At 41.1% G+C, this 23,748-nt stretch overlaps 1 protein-coding gene across 4 annotated transcripts in view; it reads right to left on the bottom strand.

Annotated features, from left to right (window-relative positions):
- The window catches only part of b4galt2 (UDP-Gal:betaGlcNAc beta 1,4- galactosyltransferase, polypeptide 2), a 342,550-nt gene that overhangs the window by 317,447 nt on the left and 1,355 nt on the right, over positions 1 to 23,748 (bottom strand). The window contains exon 1 of one of the 4 annotated variants that reach the window (XM_067990104.1): positions 3,256 to 3,331. The exons of the other annotated variants lie outside the window; for them this stretch is intronic. The gene's annotated coding sequence lies outside the window, so the exon portion shown is untranslated. Of the gene's footprint in view, positions 1 to 3,255; positions 3,332 to 23,748 lie in introns of those variants that run through there. 4 annotated transcript variants of the gene reach the window in all.

Here is a 23,748-nt window from a genome sequence, read left to right as displayed (position 1 = left end):
GGCCAATCTTTGTTTCCAGTCAACCCATGCAAGATCCCTTCTCAAATCTCAAAATTGGCTCACTTCTAGTTAAATTTCATCTGCCATGTGTCTGCCCATTTCATCAGTCTTTCTATGTCCTACATACACACATATGAACATACGAGTTAAGTACAGGAGTAGGCCATTAGGCCCCTCAAGCCTGCTCTGCCATTTGATAAGATCATGGCTGATCTGATTGTGACCTCAACCCTACCTTCCCGTCTACTTACTATAACCTTAAACACCCTTGTTAATCAGGAATCTATCTAACTCAGCCTTAAAAATATTCAATGACCCTGTCTCTCTGGGGAAGGGAGTTCCACAGACTCACGACCCTTAAGAGAAAAAATTTCTCCTCATCTCTGTCTCAAATGGGAGACCCCTTATTTTTAAACTGTGGCCCCTAGTTCTGGTCTCTTCCCACAAGGAGAAACATCCTCTCAGCATCTACTCCTTCAATTTCGTATCCACGCTGCCACTGGCCCTATAATCCCACCGGCTTTAATTCTGCTTAAAAGTCTATTATGTGGTGCTTTATCAAATGCCTTTTGAAAGTCCATATACGCACTACCTCCATCAACCCTTTTCATTACCTCATCAAAAAAAATCAAGTTAGTCAAGCACAATTTTCCTTTAATAAATCCATGCTGACTTTCATTTATTAGCCCATATTTTTCCAAGTGCCAATTAATTTTGTCTCAGATTATTGTCTCTAAATGTTTCCCCACAACCAATATTAGGCTGACTGGCCTGTAGTTGCCAGGTTTATCCGTATCCCCTTTTTTGAACAAGGGTATAACATTTGCAATCCTCCAGTCCTCCAGTCCTCTGGCATCACCGCCATATCTAAGGAGGAGTGGAAGATTGTGGCCAGAGCCTCCGCAATTTCCATCAGTAACCTAGTTGCATCCCATCTGGATCGGGTGACTTTTCTACTTTGAGTACTGCCAATCTTTTAAGTACCTCCTCTTTATCTATTTTTATCCTTTCCAATATCGCTACTACCTCCTCCTTATACTGCTACAATGGCAGCATCATCATCTCTAGTGAAGACGGATGCGAAGTATTCATTTAGTGCCTCGGCCATGCCCTCTATCTCCACAAGATGATCCCCTCTTTTGTCCCTAATCGGTCCCACGCTTCCTTTGGCTACCCTTTTATTATTTATATGTTTATAAAAGACTTTTGGGTTCCTTTTTATGTTAGCCATTAATCTATTCCCATACTCTCTTCTTTGCCCCTGTTATTCCCTTGTTTAGATCTCCTCTGTACTTTCTGTATTCAGCCTGGTTCTCTACTGTATTATGAACCATACATTTGTCATAAGCCTCCTTTTTGTGTTTCATTTTAATTTCTATATCTTTAGTCATCCAGGGAGCTCTAGCTTTGGATGTCCTTCCTTTCCTCCTCATGGGAATGTGTCTACTCTCCACCCAAACCATCTCCTCTTTGAAGGTCTCCCATTGTTCAATTACTATTTCGCCTACTAAATTTTGATTCCAATCCATCTCGGCCAGATCCCTTTTCAGCTCACTGAAATTAACCCTCCTCCAGTTAAGTATTTTTACACTTGATTGTTCCTTGTCCTTTTGCATAACTATTCTAAACGTAATGATATTATGATCACTGTCGCCAAAATGCTTCCCCACTGAAACATGCTCCACTTCATTCCCCAGAACTAAATCAAACACTGCTTCCTTCCACATTGGGCTGGAAACACACTGATCAAGAAAGTTCTCGTACACATTTCAGGAATTCCAGTACGCAACAGCCAGAATCATTTACAGTGACAGCAAGATGAACCTTTATTAAACACTGGTTTGGCCATAACTGGAGTATTGTGTCCAGTTCTAGGCACCGCACTTTAGGAAGGATGTGAAGGCCTTAGAGAGGGTGCAGAAAAGATTTACTAGAATGATTCCAGGGATGAGGGACTTCAGTTACATGGTTAGACTGGAGAAGCTGGGGTTGTTCTCCTTACAGCAGAGGTTGAGAGGAGATTTGGTAGAGGCATTCAAAATCATAAAGGGTCTAGACAGAGTAGATAGAGAGAAACTGTTCCCAATGGCAGAAGGGTCAAGAACTAGAGGACATAGATTTAAGGTGATTGGCAAAAGAACCAAAGACGACATGAGGAAAATTTTAACACAGCGAGTGGTTATGATCTGCAATGCACTGCCTGAGGGGTGGGGGGGGGAGGGGGCGCGGGGGGGTGGAGGCAGATTCAATCCTGGCTTTCAAAAGGGACTTGAAGGGGAAAAATTTGCAGGGCTAGGGGGATAGGGCGCATGAGTGGAACTAGCTGGATTGCTCTTGCAGAGAGCCAGCACGGACTCGACGGACAGAATGGCCTCCTTCCGTGCTGTAACCATTCTGTGATTCCATTTATGTAGCAGCAACACTGCTAGGGGGAGACGAGAGTAGAAACAGAGTGTGAAGAGGGCAGAAGCGGAGAGACACATGGGGCAGTTGAAGAGGGGGGAAAAGGACAAAAGCAAAGTAGCATTTGGTAGGAAAGGAGGAGACGGGAGAGGAGAAGTTAGGACTGGCAATTTGGAGAGGGTGGAAGGAGATAGCAGAAGGCAGGAGGGACACTTTGGGGTTTATGGTCAGGAAGGAAATGACCAGCAATGGTCTGAGGGAAAGAGGGAGGAACAAAAATGGGAAAGGCTAGAAGAGGTGCTTTTGTGGGGGGGGGCGGGGGGCGGGTGGAAAAAGAGAGAAGCACTTTGGAGTGGGATTGGAAAGAGAAGAAAGAACTCTCATTTATATAGCACCTTTCATAACCTCATGGTGTCCCAAAGTACATTAAAGCCAATGAAGTACTTTTTGAAGAGTAGTCACTGTTGTAATGTAGGGAACCCAGTAGCCAATTTGCACACAGCAAGGTAACACAGACAGCAATGAGGTAACAACCAGATCATCTGTTTCAGTGATGGCGGCTGAGGGATAAATATTGGCCAGAACACTGGGGTGAACTCCCCTGCTTCTCTTCAAGTAATGCTATGGATCTTTACACCCACCTGAGGGGGCAAACGGGGCCTCGGTTTAACGTCTCATCCAAACGACTGCATCTCCAACAGTGCAACACTCCATCAGTACTGTACTGAAATGTCAGCCTAGATTATGTCTTTGGAGTGGGACTTGAACAAATACCTTCCGACTCAGAGGCGAGAGTGCTACCAACTGAGCTCATCTTGATAAGTGGATGATTACCACCTCTTAAACCCTTACCCACAGTCTTGCTCTTGCCTATTTTCACCCAGCCACCTGTGGTCCAAATTTTGTGGACAAATATTGACAAACATGATAACCACGAAATGCAGGAAAAACAAAGCAGATCTGTCAGCATCTGAAAAGGAGAAAAGAAAAGAAAGGATGATGTTACAAATAAAGTTACTTTGTCAGAAGTGAAGGATGGAAGGCAGTCAAGCTCCTTTATAGGATTGACAAGAACAAAGATGTGAGGGGAGGGAAGGACAACTGGTAAAGGTCAAGGATCAAATATACTGAATATTAGCAGAAAGAAACATTTAATAGAATACCCTTAAATGGATTTTTGTAAAAAGCTGGAAATAGATGAAAAGTATGGAATGATATGCAAAGTTCACCTCATTCAAACTGTGAAAATGCATTAGGAAGACAAAAAATGAGTTAAATTATTCCAAAAAAGACAGACAATGTAGAATGTTAATGGGACATTAAGCGGGTGACAATTAAGGTGTCAAATCAATGTTTAAAACAGAGTAACCAAAAGGAAAATGAAGTACTCAAGTTTGTGTCAAGATTGGTTGGAACAGTGTAATAGGCCAAAAGATGGAAAGGTCATAATGAGAGGGGTAGGGGCAGAAGTGACAAGCCACATGGAGATCAGTACCATGCCTGCAAGACAAAACAGAGATGTTCACCAAAGTTCTCCCTCAATAATCAAGGAGATGGTATCGTGAGCAACAAATTTACAATGTTTGTTCATGCTATGTGATGAAGATACACTGATACTACCAAGATGTAGATCTTCCATGACTATGCTGGAATTTTAAAAATGTTTCTTTACTGTAACTCTTTCTGCTGGTCTCCCACTCTTCATTCTTTCCATTTTGCTCTTTCAGTTTCTTTCCTCCTTCTATGTCTACCTCTCCCACACTTTGTCATTCTCCTTTCTGTATCTATTTCTCAGTCTTCCTATAGCGAGCTATATATCCAAGTTTGCCCATGACACAAAGATTGGTGGCATAGTAAGTCGTGTAGATGGGAGCATAAAATTATAAAGGGACATTGGCCAAAACTGTAGCAAATGGATTTCAACGCAGGTAAGTGTGAGGTTATCCATTTTGGACTAAAAAAGGATAAATCCAAGTATTTTTTAAATGGTGAGAAGCTAGGAACAATGGAGGTCCAAAGAGATTTAGGGGTCCATGTACACAGGTCACTAAAATGTAATGGTTAGGTACAAAAAATAATCAAAAAGGCATGTTAGCTTTCATATCTAGAGGGCTAGAATATGAAGAGGAGGAAGTTTTGCTACAGCTATACAAAGCCCTGGTTAGACCACATCTGGAGTAACGTGTACAGATAGAAAGGATATATTGGCCTTGGAAAAATTGGAACACAGATTCACCAGACTGTCTCCAAGGCACCAAGAGTTAAATTACGAGAAGAGATTACATAAACTAGGCTTGTATTCCCTTGAATATAGACAGTTAAAGGGGTGATTTGATTTGAGGTTTTTAAGATTTTGAAAGGAATTGACACAGTAGATAGAAACGTTTTCTGCTGGTGGGGGAGTCTAGGACAAAGGGATAAAATCTTAAAATCAGAGCCAAGCCATTCAGGAGGGAAGTTAGGAAGCACTTCTTCATGCAAAGGGTGGTAGAAGCGTGGAACTCTCTCACAAAAAGCACTAGATGCTAGCTCAATTAATAATTTTAATCTGAGATCGCTAAGATTTTTGCTAGCCAAGGGTATTATGGGATATGGAGCCAAGGCAGGTAAATGGAGTTAGGATACAGATCTCTCTGAATAGCAGAACAGGCTCGAGGGACTGAATGGCCTACACCTGTTCCTATGTTCCCTCTTTTTAAACATCTGAGAAGCTATTTTTAAAATTGGATTTACCCTAACTATCTGACATCACAAAATAAAACACAGGAATCTCTATTTGCTCCACTTTGTCTACTCCATGTCTCCCATTCTCTCCGTACATTTCTCATGTACTTGCTCTCCCTTTCTCTCCTCAAGTCTCTCCCTCTTCCCTTTTCCTCTAACTGCCACAGAGAATTGTGCAGCAACTAAAGAGATTCTTGTATTTTAACGTTATGTCAGTGAGAATAAATCCTGTTGAAAAATAGCTTCAGCCAGTTGCATGTTTGAGGACATAACAGGAGTAGGCCATTCAGCTCCTAACATAATAAGCATGGACCAATCATGAAGATATTGGCCAGATGGTTCCTAGGTCTGGAAATTAACAGACAATTTTTAAATTTAAGCATTTAAACAAACTTTATATTTAGAAATAAAGCAGAAAATGCTGGGAATTGTAGGAGAAATGCCCTAAGAATTGCTTTAAATGTGTCCTCTGAATGGAGTTAGTAGACAAACTGAATGCTGGAAAAGGAAAGAGCTAATAACAATTAAACCATGAAGAGTTATACAAACAACACATTCCTTACATAGGATAGTAACTAAGCCATCAAGACCACAGGCTCGTAGATGGCTTGTTAAGGGGGACATAAAGATGTCCTGTCTTATCTGGATCGGTGTGAACTCCTTTTATTAGCAAAGGCCTGAGAACCTAGGGAGTAAAATGAGCAGCTTGGCATGTCCAGGTGCCAGTGCTTCATTGGTTTGGAAGGCATCAGGGGTACCAACAGAGCTATGAGGTAATTGGCATGTGTTAGAAGAGTTTAGCCCTTCTAATGTCGCTCAGGTTGGTCAACAGAATTGAAAAGGTTTCTTTTGAAATTAAAGATATATAAGATGGTGCTTTTGACTCTAAAGTCTTCAGTTTTCACTCCTCCATCCTTGGATTAGTTCTGCTTCTTGTAGTAGTCATTGTCGATGGTGTACCAGTTCTTTGTCTAGTATATGGTAGAAGAGTGTCTCTGTTAAAATTAAAAAGTGCACCTTCAACAGAGGTTATTGAAGTTAGGATTGTACAGCTATACCAGCCAGATACAAGTGTGTCTCTCTCAGATATGCAAGTTTCCCTGAGATCAAGGGAGGTGAGATTTAAGCTAGCTATTCCAAATTCAGCTACTAGCACAGAAGGTGAATTTACCCAGGAGCAGAGGATCGAAGGAGAAACGGATCACATCTCTCCAGACAGAGGCTCATCACTCTGATGTCTCAGAAGACTAACACCATCCTCCCAAAGGAAGGCAGTTCATCCATGCCAGCTCGTAAGTATAGGGTTGTATAACATCTGGAAACATTGCTAACTATAAGCATGTAGACATTAACATATTAGATAGACTGTCTCTCTAATGCTATTAACTTGTCAGGAGTTTAATCCTAAATTGAGCTCATCAGTGTCTGAGATTGATCTAAATTGATCAACTGTAAATTTATATTCAGCAAGCAGTTAACACTGAATTATTGTGACATAACTAACTGCCTTTGTAACCTCTTATTTATTTCATCAATTAACCGCATCTACTAATTATTTGCATCCCTCTATGTTTAAGTGCTGCTAACTATGATTTTAAAGTTCATAAACTATTGTTAGTTTGTGACTTTGTTATCTGACTTCTTTGATAACTGACAAGAAAGGGTTAATTCATTTACTGAGTAGTTTGTGTGGATCCTGGTGGGAGATTGGTCGTGTAAATGCTGGTATATTCTGAACTGGTTGATGTAAGACAGTTTGGCGAGCCAAATTTAGCTGTCATTCACTCTTTGGCATAGACTGGGTGCAGAACCCCAGATGGTTCCTTGACAAGCAGTTATGGTGAAAGGGTTAAGGATCTGTCTGGTACCATTGATCAATAATCTTGTCAGGTTTCTTATAGAATATACAGCTGGCCAGTCAGCAACTGAAATAAAAGTTTGTTAACATTTCGGGCCCACCCCATCATCAGAACTGGTGTGTAGAGTATTTTTAAGAGATAGCCAAGGATTGGCTTCAATTCACAAGTCTCGTGGAGTATGCAGCCCTTACACCTCTTCCCTTTTTTTAAAAAAAGGCAATGAGTAGCAGCAATTCCAGCAACCTCTGCATCGAAGCTGACCTTGGCTCCTTCTAAAAATCCCTCCACACTATTTCAGATGAAGATAAGGAATAAAGAACTTACATTTATTAGCTCCTTGTCATGCCCTCAGGACATCCCAAATTGCTTCTGAAGTGCAGTTACCGTTGTTAGGTAGGCTGCCAATTTGTCCATAGCAAGAACGCACAAACAGTAAATGAGTTAATCTGATTTTAATGATGTAGGCTTGGGGAGGAACATGGCCAGAACACCAGGAGAATTTCCTGTACTTCTGTGTAATGCAATGGGATCCACCTGAACCATTAAAACAGACAGACATTGGTTTAATTTTTCATCTGAAGAACAGCATCTTCATAACGCAGCACTGCTCTGAAGTATTAGTTGAGATTATGTGCTAAATCCCTGGAGTGGGGCTTCACTGACAATCTTCGAGCTCAGAGGCAAAAGTGTAGCCAACTGGGCCAAACTGACACTTCAGGCACCCACTCAAAATGTTAACTTAAGTTTTCTGTTTCAGATGCCGTCTGACCCATTGTGTATTCCCAACATTTCTATTTAAAATATCAGATTCTCAACATTTACAGTTTTTATTTTTACAGCTTTATTTAGGATTTTTTTAAATTAGGTTATAAAACCATTTCTGCCTAATTCCTCTGATTTTCCTTCCCTTTTCTCCATTTTAACTAATATCTATCTATATTTTATTATTGAACACAATGTACCCATCTTCCCCATACCTGCATCTCTGACACACAATCCAACTTAGGCCAGGAAACAATATTAGAATTTGTTCCCTGCTGGGCTGGAAAGCAGTTTAAAAGGCAGTTTTGTCAGCCAATTGGAAGTAAAAACTTCAGTGTTTCACCTGGTCATGTCAAAATAGGCACGTGAAATTTTTGACCTATTTTCTGATCTGACTTTATAGAGTCCAGTGAAATAACACAGATCTGATGCATTAAAACAAATTATTGGTTACAGCTTGAGAGTTAAGCCAAGATTTTGTGTTTAGCTAAAAAATATGGAGTTTATCAAGTAAATTTATTTGATGGTATCACCACCAATATATTAGAGTAAAGTGACACAAAATTTTCAAAATCCAATTTCAAAAGGACGGATGTTAAATTTATGAGAAATATCTTCTACACTGTGTATGTTTTAATCAGCAGAACAGTTTGTTTTTACTTATGTTAACAAAACAATCATCAGGTCATTTCTATTGTAACTCAAGCTATACATCACTTCAGATTGAATAACTTGATACACAGCACATCAGGTGCACAAGTAGAACCATAGAATGGTTACAGCATGGAAGGAGGTCATTCAGACCAGAGTCCATGCCAGCTTGATGCAAGAGCAATCCAGCTAGTCCCACTCCCCCGCCCTATCCCCGTAGCCCTGCAAATTTTTTCCCTTCAAGTACTTATCCCATTCCCTTTTGAAAGCCACGATTGAATCTGCCTCCACCATCCTCTCAGACAGTGCATTCCAGATCATAACCACTCGCTGCATAAAAAAGCTTTTCCTCTTGTCGCCTTTGGTTCTTTTGCCAATCACCTTAAATCTACGCCCTCTGGTTCTCGACCCATCCACCAACAAGAACAGTTTCTCTCTATCTACTCTGTTTAGACCCTTCATGGTTTTGAATTCCTCTATTAAAATCTCCTCACAACCGTCTCTGTTCCAAGGAGAACAGCCCCAGCTTCTCTAGTCTATCCCACGTAACTGAAGTCCCTCATCCCTGGAATCATTCTAGTAAATCTCCTCTGCATCCTCTCCAAGGCCTTCACATCTTTCCTAAAGTGCAGTGCCCAGAACTGGACACAATACTCCAGTTGTGGCCGAACCAGTGTTTTATAAAGGTTCATCATAACCCCCTTGCTTTTGTACTCTATGCCTCTATTTATAAAGCCCAGGATCCCGTATGCTTTTTTGACCGCTTTCTCAACCTGCCCTGCCACCTTCAATGGTTTGTGCAAATATACCCCCAGATCTCTGTTCCTACACCCCTTTTAGAATTGTACCTTCAGTTTATATTGCCTCTCCTCATTCTTCCTACCAAAATGTATCACTTTACATTTTTCTGTGTTAAATTTCATCTGCCTATGTCCGCCCATTCCACCAGCCTGTCTATGTTCTCTTGAAGTCTATTACTATCCCCCTCATTGTTCACTACCCTTCCAGGTTTTGTGTCATCTACAATTGGAAATTGTGCCTTGTACACCCAAGTCCAAGTCATTAATATCTATCAAGAAAAGCAGTGGTCTTAGTACCGACCCCGGGGACCACCACCATATACCTTCCTCCAGTCCAAAAAACAACCGTTCACCTCTACTCTCTGTTTCCTGTTACTTAGCCAATTTCGTATCCATGCTGCCACTGCCCCTTTTATTCCATGGGCTTCAACTTTGATGTCAATCCTATTATGCGGCACTTTATCAAACGCCTTTTGGAAGTCCAGATACACATCGACCATCTCGGTTGCCTCATCAAAAAACTCAATCTAGTTAGTTAAACACGATTTGCTTTTAACAAATCCGTGCTGGCTTTCCTTAATTAATCCACACTTGTCCAAGTGACTATTAATTTTTTCCCGGATTATCGTTTCTAAAAGATTCCCCACTACAGAGGTTAAACTGACTGGCCTGTAGTTACCGGGTTTATCCTTACACAAGGGTGTAAAATTTGCAATTCTCCAGTCCTCTGGCACCACCCCCATGTCTAAGGATGTTTGGAAGATTATGGCCAGTACCTCCACAATTTCCACCCTTATTTCCCTCAGCAACCTAGGATGCATCCCATCCGGACCGGGTGACTTATCTACTTTAAGTACAGTTAGCCTTTCTGGTACCTTCTCTATCAATTTTTAGCCCATCCAGTATCTCAACTACATCCTCTTTCACTTGACTTTGGCAGCATCTTCTTCCTTGGTAAAGACAGATGCAAAGTACTCAGTTAGTACCTCAGCCATGCCCTCTTCCTCCAAGCGTAGATCGCCTTTTTAGTCCCTAATTGGTCCCACCCCTCCTCTTACTACCCGCTTACTGTTTACGTGCCTATAGAAGTACTCTTGCAATATTCAAAGAGAAAAAAACTGACAGGAGCTCCCACATACTGTGTTATAGAGTGGTAGAACACAGGCTCATATCAGCAATTCCTGTTATTACAGTTCTGGCTTTTAAACCCAGTTTTTCTTTTAATGGCTACACCAGATTCCTTGCAAGTGTACCACACCCCTAATCACTGGAGTCCATGGCCCAGAATTTACTATGACAATAATAAGCGCTGTTAGCTTCACCGTTATTTCAGCGCAAATCGTATAGCAACTTCCAGCAAGCACACGTGTGCAGTTAAACACGAAAATCTGAAAGTTGCTGTCCGAGATGCGCTGCCCCTCCATCAGCTTCACAAAAACAGCATCTCGACATCTGACTCACAATTCAAATACACTGAACGGCATGAAGTCTCTGTACTTACATGGTAGATACAGGCTAAACTCGCCGCAGAAAGTTAGGGCTTGTCCTTTTCAGTCTAAATACCCTTTTTAACAGCGTGGAGTAAGTCTTAATTACTGATAAAAATGTTACAAAAGATTAAAAGTAAAAATGGCACATCACACGAAAAAAAAGATTAAACTTGTTACTGGCACTGAAAATTAACTTTTACAAGTGTGAGTCTCATTCCTTCAGCTTTTAATTGTTGGAGATTTTTTTCAAAACATTTTCTTCGTCTCTTATCTCTTTTAATCCAATCTTTCTTTCCCTCTCTATTTTGCTTTTTGTACCTGATTTGACATTGAATTCACTATTCTAACTTACATTTCCTGGTTCAGACTCTGCATTGCTTATTAACTATTCTTTAATCTGATTAGTTAAGGAGATGCATGGTTGCTTATCCTGCTCACCGAGGTCCAGCTGCCCTGCAGAGATCACTAACTTCCAGTAACTTCCTGCACAAAAGCTCATGGAAAGTCTAAGGGCAAGAGCAAGTCTTAACGAACAACGGTTTGTTCGCCGCTCATAGTAAATTCTGGCTCTATGTCTTGGCTTGAGCACCCCTAGTTAAAAATTAACTTACTTTGCACTAACACTGCATACTGGAGGTTATGTAGTACTTTCACGAAAATGTCCCACTCATGAACAGACTATCACAGACCAAAACTATTACAATGTTCATTTACAAATTAAACAAAGAATCAGATCTAGGCAATATATTATACATGACAAGACAATATTGTTATATGTGCAGTACTTAAATGCCCACTGAAGCACCAGAAGGGCCCAAAATTCAGTAATCTTTTGGTGCAAAAGTTGTGTAGTTCTGGTGGGCTGGGGGCGGAATTTGGGGTTTAAATTAAATACACTAGAGTTACACCCATTCATTACATGAAAACAAATTATTCTGCTTAAAAAGTTGTCATTAAGTTTGAGGCCATCCATTCAGCTGACTCTGCCGCATCTCTCCCTTCCCCTCGCCTACCAAGTAAAACTTCCCCCAAGGATTCCCCCCCGCTGCCCTAACCCTGAAGTCGCATCTTTCTCTAGTTTCTCACCAATCTCCCATCATGCCCACTCTGAGCTCATCTTGTCTACGAGACCCACCTCCTGCTCTCTCGACCCTAATCCCACTAAACTGGCATCCAACTTCCCTTCCTGGCCCCCATGCTAGCTGATAGTGAACGGTTCCCTTTCGTCTGGAACTGTCCTCATCCCGTTGAAATCTGCCGTGATCACCGCCTTCCTCAAAAAACCCACCGCTCTCTCCTTGTAAACTACCACTCCATCTCCAAACTCCCTTTCCTCTCCAGGGTCCTTGAACGTGTTGTCGCCTCCCAAATCTGTGCCCACCTTTCCCACAACTCCATGTTTGAAGCTCTCCAATCAGGTTTCCGCCCCTGCCACAGCAATGAAACAGCCCTAATCAAAGTCCTACATGATTGTGACTGTAGTGCACTATCCTCCCTTATCCTTCGACCTGTCTGCACCATTTGACATGGTTGTCCTTACTTAATCAATCCTGACCATGACAAGTATTGTAAGCAGTGCATATATGTGAGACAACAAGAAAGATCAGTTATCATTCTACGGCACTTTTAGAGTTCAGATTACAGCATAGAGACAACTGTGCACTATCCCCCCACATTTGTATTGCTAAACCTACTCCCTTCTCCTGATGGCAGAATCATATACCCATGTTTCACTGATCCATATATTACCCACTGGGTTACTTACAATGTCAGACAGTTTCTCTGAACACTTCTTGTGACCATACTGTACAAGGAGGGAGGGAGAAACCAGGTAACTATAGACCTGTCAGTTTAACATCAGTTGTGGGGAAGTTACTGGAATCGATCATCAGACACAGAGGGGATGATTTTAAACCCCAAGAATGGGTGGGTTGGGGGCGGGTGGGAGTTAAAAATAATTGTTTTTTAGGTCGCGACCGCAACCCGGCTTTATTTCTGGGTTTAATGTCGGCGCATAAAAGTACAAGCTTCCCACTGTGAATGCAAAGTCGGAAAATGTTTGCAGTTGCAACTCAAAAAAACAACTATTTTCAACTCCCACCCACCCCCAACCACCCATTCTTGGGGTTTAAAATCACCCCCAGAGTAACTAAGTATATGGACAAGTAGGAATTATCAAAGAGAGTCAGCATGGATTTGTGAAGGGTAGATTAATTTTTTGAGATGATCACTCGCATGGTGGATAGGGGAGTGCCTATGGAGACTGTCTGTATGGACTTCTTGAAGACATTTGATACGGTTCTGCACAAGAGATTAGAAAAAAATGAAAGTACATGGAATTGGAGGTAACCTTATGACATGGGTTGGTGACTGGTTGGGAGACAGGAGACAGAGAAGAGCAATAAAGGGAATCTTCTCGAATTGGCAGGGTGTGACAGGTAGTGTACTGGGATCTCAGCTTTTCACCAGATATATCAATGACTTGGATGAAGGGAGTTGTATATCCAAGTTTGCAGATGACGTTGTTAGGCGGTACAGTAAGTTGTAATAATGGGAGCAGGAAATTACAAAAGGGACACGGACAGACTAAGGTAGTGGGCAAAACTAGGGTAGATGGAGTTCAATGTGGGGAAGAGTAAGGTTATCTACTTTGGATCAGAGAAAGACAAATCAGAATATTCTTTTCATGGTGAAAGACTAGGAGCTGTGGAAGTGCAAAGGGATTTGGGTGTCCATATGCACAGATCACTAAAAGCCAATACACAGCTACAAAAGTAATCAAAAACACTAATGGAATGTTGGCCTTTATCTCAAGGGGATTGGAACACAAAAGTCAGGAAGTGATGCTTTAGTTGTATGGAGCCTTAGTCAGACCCTATCTGGAGTACTGTGATTAGTTTTGGACAAGAAAGATATATTGGCCTGGAGAGAGTACAGTGCAGATTCACCAGAATTATACCAAGGCTCAAAGGGATAAATTATGGGGTCATGTTGCATAAACTAGGCTGTCGAGTTTAGAAGGTTGAGGGGTGATTTTAATGGAAGTGTTTAAAATGAGAAAGGGATTCGATAAGGCAGATACAGAGAAACTATTTCCTCTGGTGGGGGAATCAAGAACAAGGAGGCATCGTCTTAAAATTAGAACTAGGCCATATAGGAGTGAAATCAGGAAGCATTTGTTCGCACAAAGGGTAGTGGAAATCTGAAACTCGTTCCCCCTGTGGATGCGGAGTTTCAGGACTGACATAGATTTTTGTTAGGTAAGGGTATCAAGGGATAGAGAAATAGTGGGTAAATGGAGTTGAGGTACAAATCAGCCATGATTTAACAATGGTAGAACAAGCTAGAGGGGGTTGAATGGCCTACTCCTGTTCTTATAACCATCATTACAAGGACTGCAGTAGTTCAAGGAGAAGGCCCATCACTTTCTCGGGATAACTAGGGATGAGCAATAACTACGGCCTTGCCTACATCCCAAAAACAATTTTTAAAAAAAATTTGTGACCTCTACTCTGTTTGAATCTTCGGCCATGACGTCCCCAGAATGGTTACTGATTCAATGATACTTTAGCAATACAATGCAGCACCTATAAAGAGAAACTGTCACCCGCTCCAGCGATGAGGACAGAAACAAATCAGAAGAGCTTGTGTCTTTGAGGAAATAAAACAAAAAGTGAAAAAGAGCTGAATTTCCTTTTGCCATTTGAAAGTCAAACCCATGAACTGCTTTTGTTAAAACTTGTAATTAACACCCATTTGATATCACATTTTGGAAATAAAAATTGTAGAAACAACAGGCTCATTACAGAAATAGACTGCATTTTCCTCCTAAGGAATTGTGATAACCAAACACCCCATTCAAAACCTTGCAGCTCCCACTGGAAGAGTCAAGCACTAGACCACAGTTCGAAAAGCAGTTAACTTTTATTTACATTTTCTACAAAATATACATTAATGCAACAAGGATGACTACCCCCGCTAAATCAGGAAACTGAGCCTGGTCCTTCACACAGCCCAGTGGTTTTCTCCACAACACTGGTAGAGTTCATTCCTTTACTGTGTTTATACGGTTTGAACCACAACCTTGTTTTCCTCAGCCTTTGTAGCTTTCAAAAATAACTAAGACCACTGCCCCTGGATCTGACAGTGCTGGAGATTTTCAATTACCACTAAACATGACAGATTGGACACCTATCACATATTATAAAGGATCTCAAGGGCGTCTTCAATCTAGTTTAAACAAACAATGTTCAGTCAGACACTGCATTTTTCAAATACTGTGACTGAATATTAATTATACCCTCCAACATGAGAAACACTTTTAATAAAGCTTTTATTATTTCTTGAAGATCCATCAATCATTTCTGAAAACAAACATATGCACTGACTTCAGTATCTTATCAAACATGCCCAGAAACAGTCATTTATCAGCATTCACGCTGCAGTGTTGTGTGGCTCTCACTAGAACATCACACTATATTACTCTGGAATTTCATAATGACATAAGTATATATATGTGGTATTCACAGTTAGAAACATGACATTGTCAGTTTTGCCACTTAAAGAAGACTTACCATCTTTAGAACTCCTTTTAAAATTCAAATGGTTACACTCAATTCTGATTTGCTTCACAATGCTTTTGGGGATAATACTTTTGTTTTTCGAGTGATAGCTGACGGGAACTGGACACACACACTTACATGTATACAATTATGGAATTGTAAAGCACACCCAAGTTAAACATACACTGCCTTCATAAAACTGTGATTTTTTTTTTGTTTAGGGAGAAGAGTCAGAAGAATCTGGTTTCATTTCCATTATGACGGCACCACACAAAGGTGATGCAGTGACATTTCTCTATGATTTGCCTTTGTCCCGTGGTTTGCAAACCAAATTTTCAGCACGATGGTGCTCCTTTAATAACTGTCTCTACCAGTGTTAGGGGGCAAGTACTATGAAAAACAGAGCATAACCACCTGATGAGGACTGAAAAGAAAAAGAAAAACAATCTCACTGAGATAAATAGTACGAAGCAAGAGGGTTGCCCTGCCTTGTATCACTCCAGCAGATTCACTCCTCTGAAATGAGTGAACATATGGCTGTGTGGAGGAGCTTTCTAATTAAGATTATTTTAGTAACAATGGATTTAAAAGAAGGCGGCAATATATTTAATTCACTAGGATTTGTGTTACATTACGTTCTCACTATTCCTAATACTTACAACTACACTAACTATACATCATTTCAGGGTGGGTATTCATGTGTGTTAGTTCAGCTCGCTCACACCAAGTAGTTCAATGATTCCTCTGGTCCAGAATACCCTATAACCTCATCAATCTGACAACCAAACATAAAAATGAATAAAGTTAAAGTTAACCAAAATTCTTGATGACAATGAGTTTAAAAGGGGTCATGATACTAACTCCCACCTCCCCCACTTTTGAATGATTACTGCACTGGCACCGCCTTGTATGTTTATGACATTGTTATACCCTTCGACTGTGGACGAATGACCACAAAATGAAAGTGCCCCAAGTTATTAGTGCTCTTAATCCTTGAACAAAGATACTGGACAGATTTTGCTCACAAAATAATGATGAGGCTAATGGCGCTCGCCGTTATTTATGCACAAATGGTACAGCAACATCAGGCAAGGAGCAGACGTGCAGTTAAATGCCAGTATCCAAAAGTTGCTGTCCGAGTGGCGCCACTCCACGAAAATGGCATCTCGCTGTCTGCCTCACCTATGAAATGCATTGAATGTCGTGAAGTTGCTGTATTTGTGCAGTAGATACAACCTAAACTCACCACAGGAAGTTAAGTCTTGTCATTTCAAGTCTAAGTACACTTAACGACATGATGAGTGTTAATTACTGGCAATCAACCTCTCTGGCACTGAAAATTAACTATTACAAATGTGGAGTCTCAAACCTTCAGGTTTTAATTGCTGTTGGAGATTTTAAAAATGTCAAGTTTTTTTAAAAGAAAATCTTACTTTTCCTTTCTATCTCTCTTAATCCAATCTTTCTTTCCCTCCCTTTATTTTTCTTTCTGTACCTGATTTGACATTGAATTCACCCACTCTAATTTACACTTCCTTCTCAGTCCTTGCACTGTTTATTTCACAATCCCTGTTGATTGCCCTGTTCAGTCAGGTCCCAGATGCCCTGTTTCCCTTGCTGCGACGTTATCAGCTCGCACGTTCAGCAACTTGGCACGCAAAAAATTTTAAAACCTGAATGTGCAAGGGCAAGCCTAACTAAAGGCAGACACCATTAGATGCGCTGCTACAGGAAAATCTGGGCTGATACGTGATGTCGAGTGCCATGATTACAGCAGCAGTGCAATCTGCCAGCAACAAACTGCAAATTGACATACCTCTATTTCTCATTGATTGCAATGGTAAATGGAGCAGCCTAATTTTAAATGCCAGCAACTAATGACTTCACTTGGGAGTTAGAAACTCTACAGAGGGAGCAAGATACTATGGGTAATAAAAATCAGTGGGCAGGACAGGAACAGGTTAACTATTTTGCTTTGAAATAATTGAGCACCTCAGCAGCTATTACTTCATTCAACAGATAGCTGTAGGTTTTGAGGCCTAGAGCTGTCCACCACGTCAATCCACGCCCATGATTGGGGATCAGTCCTATCAATACCCAGCCAGGCGACTCGGCTAAACGCCTTGTATGAGTACAGTATTATAGAATAAGAAAAACTGGTCAAAAGCTGAAGAAAATTAAAATCATGCTATATAACCATGCTATCTTCTTGAAGTTTATGAAGTAATTTCAATAAACTGTCATGGAGAGGTCTCTCTCACCCTCACTGGTGGAAGAGAATGCATTCAGTTACATAACTCCCCAAAGCCTTTCCACCATCAGTTACATAACTCCCCAAAGCCTTTCCACCATCTACAAGGCACAAGTCAGGAGTGTGATGGAATACTCTCCACTTGCTTGGATGAGTGCAGCTCCAACAACACTCATGAAGCTCGACACCATCCAGGACAAAGCAGCCCGCTTGATTGGCACCCCATCCACCACCCTAAACATTCATTCCCTTCACCACCGGGGCACAGTGGCTGCAGTGTGTATCATCCACAGGATGCACTGCAGCAACTTGCCAAGGTTTCTTCGACAGCACCTCCCAAACCCGCGACCTCTACCACCTAGAAGGACAAGAGCAGCAGGTATATGAGAACAACATCACCTGCACGTTCCCTTCCGAGTCACACACCATTCCATCTTGGAAATATATCGCCGTTCCTTCATCGTCGCTGGGTCAAAATCCTGGAACTCCCTTCCTAACAGCACTGTGGGAGAACCTTCACCGTACGGACTGCAGCAGTTCAAGAAAGCGGCTCACCACCACCTACTCAAGGGCAATTAGGGATGGGCAATAAATGCCGGCCTCGCCAGTGACGCCCACATCCCATGAAAGAATAAAAAATATTTACTCAAAGAAAAACGAAAAGTGGAGCGAAGTTTATGAGGAGAGAAAGAGTATTGTTTGGTCAAAATGAGGAGGCAAGCATAGGTACAGGTAAGATATTCAACATGGCATCTTCCACTATGCCCTCCACTTTTGCATTACCAACTGAAACCCTGGGATGGACCATCTTCTAATCCACAGACCATATCTGAAGATTTTAATCAGTTCTGAAAAAGCTGACAATAAAGAGAATTAGCAGATCGTTAAAACAGAAGACATGAAACACCATCCATTGGTGCCCCAATAAAGGGTGCTACATACAAGGTTTTAATTCTCAGTCATGGCATTGGTCTGGCTTCCGAGCATCCAAATCAGAAAACGCATTGGCAGAAGTCTGCAAGAACGTTACCAACTCACACTCTCAGCTGGGGTATTGTGTAACACTGGGATACAATAAAGAGGAAAGAAAATTGAAAATAACTTACAAAATTTTGAAATATATACATTTTTATGTTCCCAAAGGAGAATATGCAGGCAGCTTAGCTCATTTGACAAATACAATACCTCAGAAATGCTCAAAAAGTTGCATAACACCAAACCCGACTGTCAGTCTCACTCATTCGACTATCTTAAATTCCCTTGGGGAATGCCTCAGGAAAGCTGCATATTTCACCATGAAGGAGGGAAGGAGAAGAAAAAGCCCATCTGATCAATCTTGCACTCTTCCTATCTTCTTAGGAAAAGGAAAAAGTAATGGTTTATACCAGTAACCATGCATATCGCATTTTAGAATGCAAGGACACTGAACCACAGCAGCAGCCTCTCTCAAATACATTCACTTCTTGGAATTGCTAAAGTCTGTTTAAAAAAAATCAGATGAGTCCACTAGAACTGTATTGGTTAGATGAAATTAATTGACTGCTGGTACATGATGGCTCCTGGGCTGGCAGGCTCTCACTGGGTTCCTTTGCTCTGCAGCTCTATCTTTGGTACACTCCTTCAAATCTACCTCTTTGACCAAGTTTGTCACCTGACCTAATGTCTCCTCTTTGGCTCTGTGTCAATTTTTGTCTGATTACACTCCTATGAGGCGTCTTGGGATGTTTTACTACATTAAAGGCGCTATATAAATGCAAGATGTTGTTGCTTGACCAATAGCAATACGTGGAATGATAGAGTAAACTTTACTCTAAGTGTAGTAAGCAACACATTCATCCTGGGAGTCTGCCTCGTGCTCTTCCACTATACGCAGGTTCTCCCCCTCGACTCCACATATGTTGAGTTGCCAAAAAGGAGGAAGGAAAGAGGCAAAAATCAACTCTCACAAACCTCCTCGTAAACAGTTCAAGATTGTCATTGCCAGAAGCCTGGTAAAGGTTACCTGCACTCAGTAGTAATTGGTCAGGTGTCAGAAACATATGGGAGCAAACAACATATTAATTGGGAAGAAAGGGATTGAATAGAGAAGGTATCCCATTTACACAATAAACATAATATGGAAACTCTGACTCTTAATAGGTGACACCAACTAACATCATCTCTATCAACATTTCTATTGCCAGATAACAGCACACTGTGAAGCTCACATATTGAGAAATTATTCTAATAGATGCCAACAAGATAGCATGTGGAACAGTTGACATCACCTTTTGTCAGCATCTGTGTTGCCAGGTAACAACAATGTCTTCAGGGACAGAAATTCTGGATTAAAGCCCAGAAACAATTTGCACCATTGCACTTATTAGGGCACACTGGCATAAAGCCTGTTGGTGGTGGTTGGAATCTAGGACGGCATAATATCAGTTTCATTCCTGCACTGGATTTGGTCTCATGTTAAACTGGTAGTGAAATAAAAACTTGTATAAACCTTGATTTATTTATCCTTAGCTCGAGTGTAAAATGTTGGCCCTCACTACTTTCAACAGGTACATGAGGGAGGTTACAGACAAAAAGTCTATTGAACTGACAAGCATTCAGCATTTACATGAACTGAAACACAATGAAATAAAAGAACAGGAGGGCCCCTGAGTTAGTTAAGCAGGTTTCAAATACACCAGGATAGAGCCAGTCCTGACAGTCACAGACTTTTGTAGGGGGGGAAAAAAAAGTGTAACCTCTTTCTGTGCATCTTGCTATAATAAATAACTGCCACTTCATCCATTTGAAAGCATTTACAATCTATGTCACTTTTTCACAGCCTCACTATTTCAAACCGTCTGAGCTTGGTAATACAGTCTCCACCGCTTGTAGCGGAAACATTGGTGTGAACGCGATTTGCCCGCTGCAAGCAGTGGACGGTGTAGCTGATATTCCTAAACTTAAATAAGGAGATACATATGCCGGAAAGAAAAGGTCCGAGAAGTACTTGAACAGGTACCTATGAATAGTGGGTAGATGCAACAAAGTTAGTTTTGGAGTAAATGGCACCAAAATTATATTATAAAAGCTCAGCGTTCAAGCCATGAAATATCTATTTTTAGGTCTGCGACACCTCTTCAAAGGAGTTTGAAAGCCCATAGCTAAATACAACTATAAGATGTATATACGCGATCAGAAGAACAAAAAGTTTGCTTTGCAGAGTCTTTAACACGGTAAGTACAGAGGATTAAGTAATTAAGGTAAATCACACTCTAACGTGGTGCAAAGAGCTTATTGAATTGCCTGATACAGCAGGCGTGCTTAATACAATATAAGCGGCGCCTTTTAATTGATTTCCATGTTGATAGGAAATAGTTATCATTAATTGCCCGCCATAAGCATGGGTGGTACAAGTGGTGGGGACTGCACTGGCAAAATATTGGGCCTGATATTTCTCAGTGCTATTTCTTTGTAAAGTACAATGTTGTGTGCTGCCTCTTTGCTAGAGCAATTAAAACTAATTCCATTGCCCTGCTCTCTCCCCACAGCCATGTATATTTTGTCTGCTTAAAATATTTATCCAATTTTCCCTTAAAATACTCTCTACTTCAACCACTTCCTGTCAACCTTTGCCATTATAAATTGTTATGGCTACATTTATGATGGAAATTGCTTATCTAAACTTGTCACACTGTAATTAGACCCTATCTTCAGTAGAGATAAAATTGTCTTTTATGTCTTATAATGCCTTCATTAAAGTTTTTACTGAAGGCCTCAGCCAGTCCCACGTCTGGGCTTTAAATGAATATTTGCTACAACAGTTGAGAGTGCTTTCAACTCACATCTGTGCATTCTGAGCATTTGCCATTTGCTGAATTTCCCAACATGTGCATCAGCAGGAGTTAAAGGAAGTGTCCCCTCATCCAGTGAGGATTTGCTTCTTTCTTTGAATTTTTTTCCCCCCCAAAAGGTTTTGAAAGAAACAGGAGGTTGAATTCTCAAAGCTTCTATTTCAACATCCTAGGTAACGCAATTGTGAGAGCTCCAAAAACCACAAGGGTTGCAGCGGTTCAAGGTCTATCACCACCCTCTCAGGGCAACTAGGTATGGGCGATAGGTGTGACCTTGCCAGTGCAACCCATATCACAATAACATTTTTTTTTTAAAAAGGTCATTATTGCTTTGACTATATATAATTCAGTGACAAAAATCTCTCCTGAACCATTTGTGAGGCTTAACAAATTTCTTTATATATAAAAAACTTAGAAACTGCATAAATGATGAACTATGATCATTTTATGAGGTCATTTTTATTTGTTTATGGGAATTTATGTTTATTAACGACTGTATAAATTGGCAAACTCACTAATAATCCACTCAAGATGCACAGAGTGCATGTCAAGAAATTTCACACCCCCAGCCTATGACTTTTTCCCCCATTAATTTTAACAAGTAATAACATTTATGCTAAAATGCTTTAAGGCAAAAACATAAAGACAGGAACTGGCTGAAAATAGGGAGAGTGGTGGCATTTGACATGCGGGAACATGTGGGAGTTGCAGCCCAATGGTTCAGAAGGGGCCAACAGCATTTTGGGTCCCATTTTCCTGAGCCCCTCTCCCACAAGGGAGTTGGACCCTGCTTCCCCTAATACTACAACATCCCAGCAACCCCCTATGCTCCAAAACCCAATCGGAGTCCTGCTGGACCCAAAGATCTCCCCCCGCCCCTTGATCCCATGGCCCCCTTTAAGTGCCCATAAATACCTGTGCTCCCTAATTGCAGAACTGCCCGAGACTTTGATGAACCCCCACCCCAATGCCCCCAGATCCCAGGATTCCTTCCCAGCAATTCTAGATCCTAGGATTTTCTTCAGTTTTCCTGGATCCCTGGGATACCCCTCTCAATGCTCCCAGATCCTGATAGTTCACCTCAAAATACTGCTAAACCACAAGACCTCAGCTGAGTACTGTCAGACCCTGAAGCTGCCCTTATGCTGATAATTCAGTGACCCTTATAATACTGCTTCACATAACACCCCAGTTCTTATAAAACCCCCAACTCACTGTGAGCAATGGCATTACAGATCTGGTAGTATTCAAATAATATTGGAGCAGTCACAAAGCACACCCAAACCAATAGCTGACTAGCGTACCCAAAGGGACACCAGTGTTAGAAATTTAGTATAAAACTACTCAGTTTTGTTTTATTTTATTCCCACTACTCCTACTTGCAGTGTCAAATTTATCTATCTCACGGGTGAATTCATCAGGTAACATGCACCCAGTGGAAAATGAGCTAGGGTGTTATTGCAGTTGGAGACAAAGCTGTTTAGTTTATTGAAAACTGGTTTGTTATTTACTTCAGTCACAAAATGTTTTGTTAATTGGAGCCTTGACTTCAGTTATCCCAATTAAGGATCTTGGTGTAGAATTGCTTTGAAAATTTGTCTTTCCCTGGGCTTTGTAAAGTGACTTATGGCTATAATCGTTGGGTGCATCGATGGTCATTTAGAACAGTGACTAATTTATGGGAGCTATGTGATGCTCATGTAATTAAATGGGTAGTTCCCACCCTGAGACATACAAGCTCTTGATTAAGTAGCTTGTTGTGTTCAACAAAGGAAACTAACAGACATTGAGACTGCAGTTAAAGAAGGACATCGCTATATTGTTTTTTTTTCCCGGAGTTCCTGAATCAACTTGAAAACCTTATCTTTTGTGAGGCATAAGTGGTATGCTATGGATTGTGTGGTGAGAAAGAAAACAAATGGAAGAGGAACACTAGGAAGCACTGAGTAACATTATTCATACCATTCACTTCTCAAACAAAGAGCTTTTAAAATCTTGCACTTAACAGTGTGAGCCCCAAAACCAGTACAATGTGTTGTGACGATTTTATTTGTGCGGCTATTGCTTTTTACCGTCTTCTGTCTTAATCACATAGTTCTATAGATTGGGACAACGCAATCATTTAACACAGAAACCTTCCCAAATCTCACTGAAAGTAAATAAACCACAGCAAAAAACAAAGAAACTGGAGACTGATCAGTTCTCAACTTAGCCATTAGATGGTGTACCATATCAGAGTTGGGGTGAGTGAGGTGGAGGAGAGGCGAGAGAACAAAATGACACCGTCCACCCCATCTCGCTTGAACGGGCAGCGTCAAGGAATTGCAACCATGGAGAGATTTGTGACTCCTCCAACTGTGAGACAGGGAAAGGAAGATTAATTTATGATTCAACTTACCTTCGCCCCTGCAGTGCA

Source organism: Heptranchias perlo, chromosome 9 (genome assembly GCF_035084215.1).
Source record: "Heptranchias perlo isolate sHepPer1 chromosome 9, sHepPer1.hap1, whole genome shotgun sequence".
NCBI lineage: Eukaryota > Metazoa > Chordata > Chondrichthyes > Hexanchiformes > Hexanchidae > Heptranchias > Heptranchias perlo.
The sequence above is the reverse complement of the archived record's forward strand: the minus strand, read 5'-3'. Positions and strand labels throughout refer to the sequence as shown.